Here is a 13,705-nt window from a genome sequence, read left to right on the forward strand (position 1 = left end):
CTCTCTCTCTCTTTCTCTCTCCCTCTCTCATTCCCTACCTGGGTGTCTTGGTTCCAGAAAAGCCCCTGCCCCAGGGGGGCCCAGGAAGTGCGGCCGGCTTCCTGGCAGGCTCGGTGGCCGTGACCCTGATCCTCAGTGCGGCTCTTGCCATCTTTTTTCTGTATCACTGGCAGCAGAAGACCCAGCTGGAGGTGGGCGGTGGCGGGTGAGTGTTGGCAAGCCCAGCTGTTTCCCCCCCAAACTCCCCGTCTCTGCTCCCACTGGGCATCCCCACAGGCTCCCTGCTGAAACACCTGGAAGACTCAGTGCTACCCCACCTCATCCCGTCCTGCCACCTGTGAGGCAGGAGGAGCGGTAAGAGCTTCCCTCAGGGGCGCTGCTGTGTGTCCCACGCTGCAAGCGTCTGCACAGAGATGCGAGCATCCTCTCAGCAACTTTAGAAGTAGGTGTGGGGTTCCAGTCCATGGCTGACAGATGTGGAAACTTGAGGCACAGAGATTAAATACCTTACACACGTGTACCTTCTCCCAGCCCCTGACAAGGGGTGAGGGCAGGACCCAGACCAGGGGAAGGTCAGTGGGGCACTCGTCTCGGGCACGAAGTTTAACGGGATGCCAAAACCTTTGGTCACCACCATAAATAATGTTTCAATTCTGTATTTTAAAAGATCCGTGATGAACAAAATATCAACATTTTACAGAAAGCCAGCATTAGTGTTACTGATTTTTCCTTTTGCCTCGTGCTCCAATATGGAGTGGCATGGCACTATTACTGATCCTGTCTTTACTTAAAATGCTGATCTTTTGTTCATCATGGATTTTTGCATTCATTTTAATTTTTTTAGTACTGCATTAAAGTATTACCTATGGTGCTGACTAAGGCTTTGGTGCCCCATAAGCTTTGCACCTGAGGCCTCATTCCCTTCACGCTGGTCTTGGGCTCAGGTGAGGGCCCGTGGGCCTCCTCTGATTTCCTTTTGCCTCCCAAGCTAGACGCACACGGTTCCCCTACCCAGGCTGGAGGGAGGGGCAGGCCGGCCTGGGCTGGGCTGCAGGCAGAGACACCTGGGAAGATGGGGGAGGTGCATTCACTGGGCTGAGTAACCACGCCCCAAGTTCTGGCCACTCCCCCTGGGAGCAGAGCCCCTGGGGCCGTCTCTGTGAGTGGGGCTCAGCGTCCCATTAACCGTCAGGTGACTGGGGCAGAGACCCCCATGTGAGACTCATTCTGTCCCCTCAGGACTGTGCTGCCCGCCTCCCAGAAGCTGGAGCCTCCTCCCAGCAGGCAGAGCCACCCTGCACCTGAAGACATCCAGGTGGGCCTGAGTCCGGGGATGAAGCATCAGGGAGGAAAAATGGCCCCTGAAGGCAGAGACCTCCCACCTGCAAGGGTCGCCCAACAGTCCCCAGCCCATGGCTGGCCTTGGCCAGTTCCCAGGCATCCCCCTCCCCAGCCCTGAGAAATGACACACTAGGGCTCTCCCTACCCAGGGCCCCCGGGGGAACCTCTTCCTCCACCTTAGTTCATTCATTCATTCATTAAAAGGAAATCATTGAGCCCCAGCAGATGCCTGACCCAGTGATGGCCACGGGTAGAGCCTGCAAAGCTGAAGGATCGGCTGCCTTGGTGCCGCCCCAATGGCACCAGGGTGGTGAATGCCAGGACGCAGGCGCGTGGGAACAGAGGAGAGGAGTCCCAATCAGGTGTCCCAGGGGCTGAGGACAGGAGGGCGCACAGAAGAGTACATGCTGCCGCTCACCCCGCTCTCTTCCAGATTCTCCCCCTGGAGCTGGGGAAGCATCAGCGGCAGCAGGCGGAGGAGGAACTGTGGAGGCTGCCCCTGCAGCCCCTCTGCTGTGGTCCGGGGACCTCACCCTTCTACTGCCCCGCGGTAAGGGCCACTGACCCGTGAGGACACTGCCCGCAGCCCAGCCCCACCAAGCCTGGCCACGAGCTCAGCGGGACGGGAAGCAGAGGAGCCAGAGCAGGGAGGTCTGGGGAGGTCCCTCATGGTCGCACCACTGCAGGTACCCTGGGCAGGGTGGGCCCTGGACGCTGACACACCAGAGCAGGAGGATGGGGCTTAAGGGAGGCAGAGCCCCCACCCGATGCCCAGCTCTCTCTCCCCAAGCACCGCCCTCCAGCTCTGTACCCTGCACCCTAGTCCCCAGTCCTGCCAACAGCCACCAGAGAACTGCTACAGCCCCACTTCCTGGCCCTACGCCAGCCGATCAGAGGGCTAGCGTCCACTTGAATGGCTGCCACCTCTACCCATAGCCCATGCCTTTCATCAGACTTGGGGGCTGGGGTGGCACCCAGACAGTGCCAGGCCAGAGACCCAGGCCAGACTGCCTGGGCCCAAAGATAACACATTTTTCCTTGGCAGGGGCGGGAAAGCCAGGCCTTTGTCTCCACAGCACAGCCATCCTCCCTCCCAGCTGGAAGTGCCAACGTGAACCCATCCTGAGATGCCAAATCCTGCCGTGGGGGAGGTAGCATTCCCATCCCAGGGTGCCCAGCCCAGAAGACCAGCCCAGCCCCCACCTTCTGATTCTGTGCAGGGGGGTAAGAAGACCATCAGCCATTTATTATTCCTCAACCAACCTAGAGACTGAAAGTGAGTTGGAACTCACTGTGGACACCGAGTCCATTCCTTTGGGCAGGGGCTGGACAACCCCTTCCCCTCTGGGGTGCCCACACACTCTTGCATCCCAGGCGGCACCGCAGGGCCCTGCCAGCTCTGACTGGAGTGATCATAATGGCAGTGCTGCACGTGTCTGCCTGGCACATTGCTGAGACTTTCCAAACACTATTCTGTTTAATCGCCACAACACTCTTTGTGATAAGTCCTGTTTTGGCCCCATCTTGTAGATGAGGAAACCGAGGCTCAGCGGAGTTAAGAGGCTTGCCTGAGATCACTCAGCATGTAATTAGGGAAAGATCACTCAAAGCCCTGGGCCTCCGGCCCCCAACTCCAGGCCCTAACCACACAGCGGCCACTATGGTGGCCAGACCTGTGGGGAGTCTACCTGACAGCAGAGGGGCCCCCAGGAGGCTTGAAGAAAGGCAGAGTCACCCACCCCTGCCCAGCACGGTGAGAAAGAGCGTTATTCCCAGGCCTGATAGCTGGCGAGGTGGGAGGGGGTGCACAGACACTGATGTTTCCACAAAGGACAAAGCATGCCCCGTTCAGGATTCTCCAAATCAGCCCCTCCCTCAGCACAGACCCAAGTCCAGAGCCAGTGACTCTGTCAGTACCCTGGGTACAAGGACAAGGGGGGAGGACAGCAGAGGGGAAATGGGCAGGGGTTAGGCAGGGAGGGGCCTGAGGCCCTGGAGGCAGAGGTGAGATGAGAAGTTAGCGATTTGGAAAGTCTTGAAGTCTCTAATGGGGTCCCTGAAGAGTGGGCCCAGGCTCGGAATCAAACCGCTGTGACGGAGCGGGACAGCTGCAGCTGGCCCTAATCCCCACTAACGACTCCTCGCCCCTCCTTTTGTCTGCTGCCCCCTCAGCCTGGCATGCACAGCCCTCCCTGGGGGCACGGGAGGAGCCAGACCAAGCCTGGCAACTCCAGCTGAAGGGCAGCCGCAGCACCTCGGGCTCCCCACACAGGCCCCCCTCCCCTCAACCCCATATTGGCTCACACAAGCCCCAGGCCCCAGTGCACCGCTCCAGCCCTGTTCCCCACCTCCCGGCCTCTGCTCATAATGGACTGACAGAAGCCCAGACTGAGCTCATGCGTTAGGAGAGGCAACATGACCACTTGGGACAAGGAGGGGAGTGAGCCGACCTCTGCCCACAGCCGTGGGCAGGAGTGGCCAGTGATGGGAACACTCTGTGTCCTGACCCAGGGGCCACGCGATCAGGCATCGGGGTAGGTGGGTGCGCGTGAGAACGGCTCTCAGGGAGGTGTAAGGAGGTCGCCTCACGTCCTGGAGGTGCTGGTGTCATTGCCAAGGCAAGTGTGATTCCTTTTGGCTTACAGAGCAGTTCTGGGGCCAGGAGAGGATTTATCCCCAGGGCTCAGGTTTGCTGGCGGTGCAGCTTGTATACAAGGCACATCACTGATGCTGCCATCCGTTCTCCTTTCCAACAAGCAGTGAGAGGGAGCCGGCAGAGCACTGAGGCAGGGCTGGGAGGGAGAGGGAAGGCTGCAGGGGGGCTGGGGGGCCTGCAGCGACAGGCTCGTCTAGGCTCCAGTCCAGGCGGGCCCAGGCCCCATGCTGCCCACATACCCAACAGCACTAGGGCTGCGGCCCAGCCCTCAATTTCTGTTGAGGTTTCTGGGCTGGGAGCCCACTCAGGTGGCACGTTCCATTTGAAGGGCTGGGTGGCTCCAGGCTAGATCTCAGGGGGAACTTCCAGAGGACCCAAAGCTAGGGGAGGCAGGAGGAGACCTCACCTTATCTTTAAGGAGAGGAATTTCCATCTCCTCAGTCTTTTAAAGACAAGACAGCCCAGGCTAGAAGCAGAGGACTGGACACAATGACCTTTGGAGGGATGGAGTTCTGAAGCCATTGCGTCAGTTCAGGCCTCTCGGGAAGGACATGCCCAGATGGGGTTAGACTTGCAGTCACTGGGGGATGCCTGTAAGGGATCAAGGAGGGAGCAGGCATAGCAGGGGATGCTGGACCCATGTGCAGGTCTGACACGTGGGAAGGACACAAGGAAGGAAGGAGGGTCGGGCAGGAAGAGTCTCAGATGGCAGCACACTTTCTACAAGTATGGAGCCACAGAGAGTTCTGGAACCAGTGCTGTTGAAGGGGTCCCGCATCCCACGGGAATGGACCTGGTCCACCTCCCTGTCATGTTTGGCCCTTGGTGGGAGCAGCCGGGGGATCCGGTCTCGGCACACACACTGTGGCGGGTCAGGGGCAGCAGCTCAAGTTGCCGTCAGCCACGCAGGGCCCTCACTTTCTCATTATCCCCTCTAAGTGCCAGTGTAACCCAACAATGATCAGCCCCCTCTGGCCTTGTTTCCTGCACATCTTGAGGGCCTCAATCTCCAAGCCTGAAAGAGCGCACCCCCTCCAGGATGTTCTCCGGGCCCCCCTGGTGAAGCAGCCCCACTGGCCCGCCGCAGTGTGCCAGGGGCTCTCCATGCCCTGTTTTCCTCCCGGGGAAGGTCCTCCTTGCCGCCAGACAGTGAGTGAGCCAGGCCCAGATCCTCTTCCCCTTTTACCATCTACTTTCTCAAACCATTCCTGGTATTGCTTGTGTCAGTTTGCAAGGCCCCCAGGAGGAGGGCAAGACAAGATTCAATGTACAAGCCCTTCACTGGGGGAAATGTCTGTAAAGGTTAAAGGGCTACAGAGAGTGGGGGACAGGGACAGGCCTGTCGCAACTCAGCTCTGGCCCTGAGAAAGGAGAGGGGAGGGAAGAGAAGAAGCATGTGGGAGAACCTTAGACCACGGTGCAGCTCTGTGGAAACTACGGCCAGGCCCGTGGGGCTGGTGGCTCCTTATGGGAGTCCTTCCCGCAGGAGCCCATCTACGCTAGACCTCACCGCGCTCGGTCATCGGCAGGAGCAGCCAAGCGGAATGTGGTCCCTGCGGGAGCCGTGATGGATCCGGCCGCACGGCAGCCGGGCTGGTGGTCAGCAGTGCCCCCTGCAGCGGAGCTGAGCAGTCCATTCCCATGGCTGCTGCAGCTGCAGGCAAAACGGGACCGTGGGGACTGCAGTTCATGGATGTCCTTGGATGGAGTGGACGGTTGAGCTTGCTAGGGGCCAACTCGGAGTGCGACTTCCACCAGTTCCCTGGACCTGTGCTGGGAGGGGTGTACCTGCTGGGATGAGACAGGGGCCAGCGCCCAAGCAAAGCTGGTACTCAGGGCCAGGGACACGTGTGGCCTAAAGGTGCTGGCCCCCTGCCCTATCAGCAAGTCCTCCCCCACTCCAAGCAGGGGTCTCAGGTCACTAGTTTTCCCATCTCTGAGGATCTGTCTGAAGGCAGCGCCCCAGGCTCCCAGGGCAGCACCCCCAACCCCCATTTGGGTCCTGTAGAATGAATTGGAGAACTCACCTCCACACACCTGGTTAGAGAGGGTCCCCAGCCATCACCCCCAATCTCTCAGACCTCTGGGGAGGCAGGGCCAGGGTTGCTTTACACATTGGCACTCAGTTAGGAAGAACCTGTAGAGAAGTTGTCTGGGCACTGATGGTCTCTCAGCAAGTCACCAGTGGGAAACCATAGCGTCTGGCAGCCCCCGGCCTCCCATTCACCTGAAGCACCAGGCCCCAGGCATCCTCATGATGATGGCGAAGGAAAGCAGTGAGGTCCACGCATCTTGCCACAGCACTGGTGTGTGGAATGAGGACACGGTGTGCAGGGCCCTGCCCCGGGGGGGTGGCCTCCGCTCCGTCCCAGGGTGGCAGTGCCTTCCCGTCCTGGGGGAGCTCAGCTGCCGCCATCCAGCTCCTGCCCCAGGGACGCGGGGGCACAAGGTGAGTCTGGGCTGCCTCCAGGGACTTTTTCCCTGCCTCGTGCCCACCCACCCAGCCCTCTGCTGGCCTCACACATGCTCCAGGGCATGGGAGCCCGACCTCCTGCCTGGTCCATCCCCTTCCTTCTGTTTCCCCGCTCCCCTCCCACCCTGGGCTCCCTCCTTCTGGAAAGGAGGTGTTTCCTTCACCCTCACCTCCAAGGCAGGCTTGGAAGCCCAGGGGCTGAGGACAGAAAGGTGTTAGGGTACGAGTTTCACTTCTGAGCAATCAGGAGCTAATGGCTCTAATCTTAGCCCTGCGCTGTGCCCCTGACCATGGGCACTGATGGGCATGGGATGGGTGTTGCTGAAAGACACTGAAATGAGGACACTTGGCCCTCCTTGCCGCACAGGGAGCCCTGCCAAGGGGAAGAGGGGGCGCTAGCCCAGGTCACAGAGGTCTGCCTCCCATCATGGAGAGCCCTCGCCCTGGTCCCCAGCCTCCTGCGTTCCTGACCTGGGACATCTCTCCCTCCGCCCCTGTCTGCAGACAGGATCACCTGTCTGCCTAAACGTCAGCTGCGGCCCAGGAGGAGCTTGTGAGGGAAGCTCCAGAGCTTAGGGCTGGCAGGGCCCCGGAGGTCACCTAGCACCCTCTCCCTTTGCTGAAGGGCAAACCGAGAGTCAGCGAGGGAGAGGGGCTTGGCACAGCCACCGCGGGAGTCACCGGGAGAGCTAGCGGCCACGCGCCCTCAGAGGACTGCTGGGTTCATCATTTCCAAATCAAACCAAGAGTCAGAAATCACCCAGGCCTCCGAGGAGCTGCGGTGGGAGCCGGAGCCCTGAGTTGCAGTGGCGGTGACCACTCACGTAGCCAGGGGCTCAGCTAAAACTCAAAGCCGGGTCTTCCGGCCCCCAGTTCCAGCCCATGCCCCTGCCGCTCTGCCAGCAATTCGCCTGTGACCCCCGGCAGGTCACCTCCCACCCCCGGGCCTCGGTCTCTTCCCTCTGCAAAATGGAGGGTTGGCCCCAACCATCTCTGAGAGCCGAGTACAGTGGGGTCCCACCCTGCCCACCCCGTGCCCAGAGCCCCCAGGGGTCTATGGGAACACAACTTGGCAGAGCCTGTAAATGCTTCGTGGTCAAATTTCTAAACACCTTTGCCAAACCCCTGTTTTTCTGTTGTTGTTGACTGACTTCCTGTCTGGTTCTCTCTCGCCCTCTCTACCCCACAGTCCTCCATGGCTCCCTTTCTCCTTCATGTACATCCTCCCCCCACACCTCCTCCTCTGGGCCTGATGCCTGGCCCTGACACACTTTGTCCCCGGCCTTAAACCCTCGCCCACTCCTGCCATCTCTCCCTTCTGCCTCATTCTAGAACTCCGGCCTAAAGGACACCGATGTTCACTGTGCAGAGCTGGACGCCTCAGCCCTGGAACTCATGCCAGGGCCAGGGCCCACCATGCTGGGGCCTGGAGAGGTTGTGGAATGTGCCGCCACCCAGCTGAGCCCACCCTAGTACATGACCCCTAGCTGCCCACCCCTGCCTCCGGATGACAGGTACATTCTGCCCTCCACCTCCTGCTCTGTGGGCTCCCCTTTCTTCCCAGCAGTACAAATGCCCCAGCTGAGGCAGAGTTGTGGCCCTTGGCTGTAGAAAGGGGGAGGGTGGTCAGGCAGGGCCAGACAAGTGCAGGAAAAGGAAACGGGACCAGGAGCCCAGAGGTCTGGAATGTGGTCTCACTTCTGCCACTAATTTACCATGTTACCTTGAGCACATCACGTCAGAGCCTAAGTTTCCCCACTGGTGAGACAAGGGGTTGGACCCAATAATCTCTAGGGCTCCTTCCTGCTCCAATGGTCCCCACTTATCCTTCTGTGGCTCCCCTGAGCACACACCTGTCCCAACAGCGGCCTCACTTCCCACATCACGGCCTAGGCACCTGGGTGCTCCACTGTATTTTCTAACCACAGGGACCCCAGGGTCAAGGCTGCCAGCCCACATTTCCTCCTAATGTCCTTCGGCTCAGTTGAACAGTTTGATTCGACTGACCCTAACTGAGCATTGCTCTGAGCCAGGCACAGTGTTAAGGGCTTGGGGTTCAGAGAGGGGCGAGGCCAGGTCACTGCCAAGTGGCTCCCAGCACAGTGGACAGCTCAGGCCCTCCGAGCTTCAGGCCCTCCCCACCCCCCACCAGGCTGGGTCCTGGAGTTAGGTGGAGGCCACAAAGCAGAGAGCCCAGATGCTGATTCAGGGAGATGGTGAGGTCAGAGGGGCTTCAGCAAACATGTGAGCCTCCCTGGGGGGTTGGAGGAGGCTGAAGACCCTTCAAACTGAGAAACCAGAATGAGAGGTTCTGAGGCCCAAGAAGGGCCAGGACCCTGCTCTTCCACATCCCACAGCTGTCCTCCACCTCCGTGCTCCAGCACACTTCATCCCCCAAGCACCTCTACGGGCAGAATGTCACTTCGCCTCGAATCCCCGTGAGGTTTGGAGGACTGAAGCCCCGCAGGGACACAGGTCGTCCCCCAAGGCTCCTGCACAGCCACCCTGGAGGCCTGGCACCAGAACCCATCTTGTCCCTACTCCCACCTGTGCTCTACTGGCCCAGGAAGGGATCTACAGGCATGAGGAAGGGGCTGGTGCCAGGCGGGGTTTCCTGGCCCCCTGGCCCCCTGGCCCCCAGAACCAAGGGAAGCATTCTTGGCTACTGCCTTCTTGTGAGGTCTGGGCCCCTGGGAGGAGGGTGTGAAGCTTGTAGCGAGGGAGACAGGCTGGGGGGGGGCCAGAAAAGAGCCATTAATCCTATAAATCCTAATTTGGAAACCCTCCCAGCATCTCTGTAATACTGGAGTTGGAGTGGTTATAATCCTGGGCGCTCCTGGCCCAAACCCAGGCAGGGAAGGGCTCTGCTGCCCCCCTGATGGGCTTTCACTTGGCCCCTACCCCCCCACCCCACTAAATGTTCCCACTGCAGGCAGAGCAGAGGGGCGCCACCCAGGCCCTAGGGAGGCCCTCTGGTGGGGTCTGAAAGGTGCTGGGCCAGGGGGCCCAGGACAGGAGAGAAGCCACAAGGACTTGGCAACTTCTGGGGAACCTGGGCAGTGTGGGGGTCAGGGTGCAGAGTAAGGCATGGGGGGTGGGGCCGGGCCGGGCTCTGAGCTCAGGGCTCCATGGAGAGGAAGGGGGCCGGCCTCTTACCACGTGTCCCCACTTGCCTGCTTGCTGCAGTCCCACAGGAAGAACTCGGGTGTCAGATGGGAACAGGTGTGCGGCCACGCGGGCAGACCCTCCCCCCCCATGGCAGGCCTGGGCCTCGGACCCCAGGGAATGTGAGCTCCTCTCTTCCCCCTCACCCCATCCCTCAGGCCACTGGATGCCTTCAGCAAGGCCTTGGCCAGACACTTGTTAGAACCTCCGGGCCATTCAACAACAATCAGCTCATGGCAGAACCTGCCGGAGAGAGAGATGCCTCCCTGGGAGGAGAGGGGCCGGTGGGCTCCACTGCACGGGCTCACTCAGAGCCCAGAGTCCCGAGCAGAAGAGGCTGGCAGCTGAGGCCCCATGGCCCGACCCCTGCCCCCCACCGGGACACTCTCTCCCATGCCCCCCGGCACACTAAGCCCTTTTCCTTTCCCCGCCCCTGGGCCTGGCCGGTCCCTCTGTCCCCCACAACGTTTCCTTTCCCCGACCCACTTCCCCACCAGCCACTCACTCTCTCTTTTACCAGTTGCCTTGCTCGGTTCTCATCCACACATCTGTTTCTCCCTCCCGGCTCCTCACGGGCCCCCCACACACCCTCCCGTCTCTCTCCCAGCCTGGCTTCTCCTGCCCTTTCATCTCCCCCCTTCCTGAGCTCTCCCCGCTGAAGCTGCTGGTTCCAGAGGCCAGGACTTCAGAAAGAGATCAAAGCTGGGCTCCCCCATCAAAGACCAGGCTCTGCCAGGAGCCTCCCCACACCCCCGTTAGACTATAACTCTCCCTGACAGGCCAGAGTCCCACATCGCAGCACCCCGGGAGGCACATTCTCGGCCAGGGCCTGCCCTGGAGAGGCCTTGTATCTAGTGGAAAACTTGCAGTGCTTGGGATTCAAAGAACTAGCTGGAAACCTGAGATGCCTGGCTCCTTACTGGCTGTGTGACCTTGGGCAAGTCATGGAACATCTCTGACTCATAGCTGCATTATGTTTAAATAGGACTATTGTTTACCTTATAGGATTGTCAAGTGGATGAAAGGAAAGAATGAAGGTAGAATATCTGGTACTGTGCCTGTCATACTATAGGTGCTTGACAAATCGCTGCTCTTAATGTTACTGCCATGACACAGTCCTCCAGGGATGGGAGTATGGAGAGAGGAGAGGTGTCCAGGGAGTAAGGCCTGCTTCTGCCCCAGAGGGCAGGGGTCCTAATGTCCCAGTTCCGGGCCTCAGGGAGCCACTCCACGCAGAGGCTTCACTTGAACCCTGTCTTCCAGGCCTGGGCCTCTCCAGGATGTAGTGGCACTTGGAAGCCCCCCAGCCATCCCAGCCAGACCCTCGGCTCTGTCCCCAGGCAGCAGCCTCCCCCCAGCGAATGGCCAGGTTCCCCCGCTCAGCCTCAGCCAGCCCCACACCCCTCAACGGGATGATGGCCTCTAGATGGGGCGGGAGTAGGGCTGAGAGGCCCAAGCTGCATTCATGAGACTTTTCTTGGCTCCTATCATCAGGGAATTTCAGGGACAACGTGACTCGTGTAAGTCCCTAAACCTCCTGAAGCTTGTTTTCTCATTTGTGAAATAAGGGGTTAGCTGCCTCAAATCCTCCTCTGGCGGCAGACTCTGCATACATTACAATTTTAAAGAACCGAAGAGGTAGAACTCCAGGCTCTCCGAGGCCCCTCAGGACGCGGAGACTGGAAGCGGATCTTCAGTCCGCGCTGCTTCCCGCAGCCAGCAGCAGCCGCAGCCTCGCATCTCCCCAGAACTGCTGGCCCTGCTTTACCCGAAAGTGCCTGAGGCCGGGGAAGGGGAAGGGACCCGTAGGGACAGGGCCACAGAGCTCGCCCAGGTCCCTCGCAGGCCCTCCTCGCTGCACATCTGACGGGGATTTTCCTTCCCAGGCTCAAGGCTGCTGGCCTGCCCCGCAGCCTGGGACCCGCCTGCCTCCTGCCAAGGCCCAGCGCTGTTCCCACCCTTGGATGTCGGCTCTCCTTCCTCCAAAGCCCCTCCCTGACTTCCTGGTCCCAGGCTCCAGGTGGCGGCACCCCACCCTCCCGATCACCTGCTCCCACACACGCTGTAAGGAAAGTAGCCTGCTCCGCCCAGCTTCCTGGCCCAGCCCCCCACCACACTGCACGGCCCCCAGGGGCAGACGGGCCCGACCAGAGCTGGGCGGGGGGACTGTCTGCAGTGATGGAAGCATCTACACCCTGTGCTGCGCAGGCACCAGGGACGTGTTGTGTCCGTGTAATGGTATTTGCTTTTCATTTTAATTTAAGCAGACATACATGGCCAGAGGCTGTCGTAACAGACGGGACAGGTAGAGGCACCACCTGTGCCGGCCTCTGCCCATCTCCTCAACAGTGGATTCTTTCAAAAGGGCCCGTAGAATATTTTGGATGGTGAGGTGGGCAAAAAGTTCCAAGCCTCTGAATCCGCCACCCCAGGCAGCCTCCTCGGTTGAGTGGCCACTGCCCAGATGTGGCCAGGCACCAGAGGGAGGAGTGGAGGGTGGAGTGCTGCCCTGAGAAGCCAGCTGCCCCCTTACCCTGCAGATCCCCAAGTGGTGGTTGCACACCAGGAGCCGCATAAGCCGGGGCTCCCTCCTGGGCCTGATCCCTTCCGGAAGACGGCCTGTGGTCCCAGGACCCCTCACCATCTCAGATGTTCTTCCTTCTCTCTAGACCTGGAGGAGTTGGGAGCCCCAGCTCACCCCTGCAACGGTCTTGGAAGCCACATGGCCTGTCTTATGTTCAACCCCATGGGAGGCCAGGAGTCACAGAGGCCAGGCAGGCCAGGGGCAGAGAGGGCAGGGACGCCTTCCCGAGCCAGGCAGTGTCCTCCGTTCGTTAGGCAGCGGCATCTGACTTCAGCTGGCTTCAGAAGGAGAGTGGTAACTGGTCCCCTTGGCCCTCTGGCTGGTCAGACCCCGGCTGGTCAGACCCTGGTAAACGCGGGCTGATGGGGCGGGGCTCCCCCCCCCAGGGAAGCCTGGGAAACGCGCACAGCCTCCCCCAAGGGGAGCGCCCCTAGGGAAGGCCCTGTACGAACAGGTGGGCAGTGGGAAACAGGTGCAGGAATTGGAGACCCTGAGCCATCCCAGCCAGGCTCAGGGACATGGGGAGCCAAGTTCAGTTCAGGACCCCATTGCCTGCACACCCCTCCCCACAGAGAACCCCTTCTTCTCTTCCTTCACCCCATTCCTATAGAGCCTCCTCTGTGGCAGCGGAGAGACTGGTCTGGACAGGCCTGAGTCCCTGCCCTGCCCTGCCACTTCCTTGAATGTGACCTTGGGTGTGTAGGGTAAGCCCCTGAGCCTGCAGAGTGACAGCCACCTCCCAGCACAGGGAGAGGGTGAGCTGGCCAGAGGAGGAGTCCGGCACCACCGGCTTCCTGATCCCTGGTTTTCCTCCTCTGCCCCTCTGCCCTCCCCCATCCCCTCCTCTTCCCCTAGAGCCCCAGGATGAGACATGCAGGGCCTACCTTTCCATCTAGGAGGTACCTGGGGCTGGCTGCCCACCTGTCATCCCCAGGACCACTGCCTCAGGCCTTCCCTCACCGGCCCCCCTGGGTTCCATACCTGCTTCTCGTGGCCGTCCGTGTGGAGGACGCTGACCGCCTCACATACTCACCCTGACCCGAGCTGCTGCTCCAGGCCAGCCCAGGCAGAAGCCGCATCCTGCACCCCCAGTCCCCTGCACCTGGACTCCATCTTTCTCCAGCCCCACACATGGGGTGGGGGATGAGCTTGCAAGTGCACAACTGAGCATGACCCCATGGACACGCAGAGAGTCTGGGTGACAGTGAGCGGGCGTGTTCGGGTGTGTGCATATGTGCACCCCTACCCACCACCATACACTCTGAATCTGGCCCTGACCCCCTCGGCCTCTGGAGCTCAGCACCACCCCAGGATCTCCAGGCCTGTCACTGCTGTCACTGCTCTCCCCGGCTGGAAGCTGACCATTAGGGTCACAGGGAGAGGGCAGTATACCAGACCCCATGAGGCAGCTCCCTGAGATTTCCGGCACCCCCAAAGCACCTCCTAACTCAACTACCTCCTTCCTACCTTCCTACCCCCCTTCTTC

General features: G+C 60.4%; 1 long non-coding RNA gene across 1 annotated transcript; it reads left to right on the top strand.

The window, feature by feature from the left end:
- Positions 1-1,244: 1,244 nt before the first annotated feature.
- On the top strand, positions 1,245-2,701 carry LOC130680606 (uncharacterized). Its single transcript, XR_008993624.1, has 3 exons — positions 1,245-1,315; positions 1,775-1,891; positions 2,387-2,701. It is a non-coding gene; the product is annotated as an uncharacterized LOC130680606 (long non-coding RNA).
- The last annotated feature ends 11,004 nt before the right edge of the window (positions 2,702-13,705 follow it).

The sequence above is a fragment of the Manis pentadactyla genome, chromosome 14 (assembly GCF_030020395.1).
Source record: "Manis pentadactyla isolate mManPen7 chromosome 14, mManPen7.hap1, whole genome shotgun sequence".
Classification (NCBI taxonomy): Eukaryota; Metazoa; Chordata; class Mammalia; order Pholidota; family Manidae; genus Manis; species Manis pentadactyla.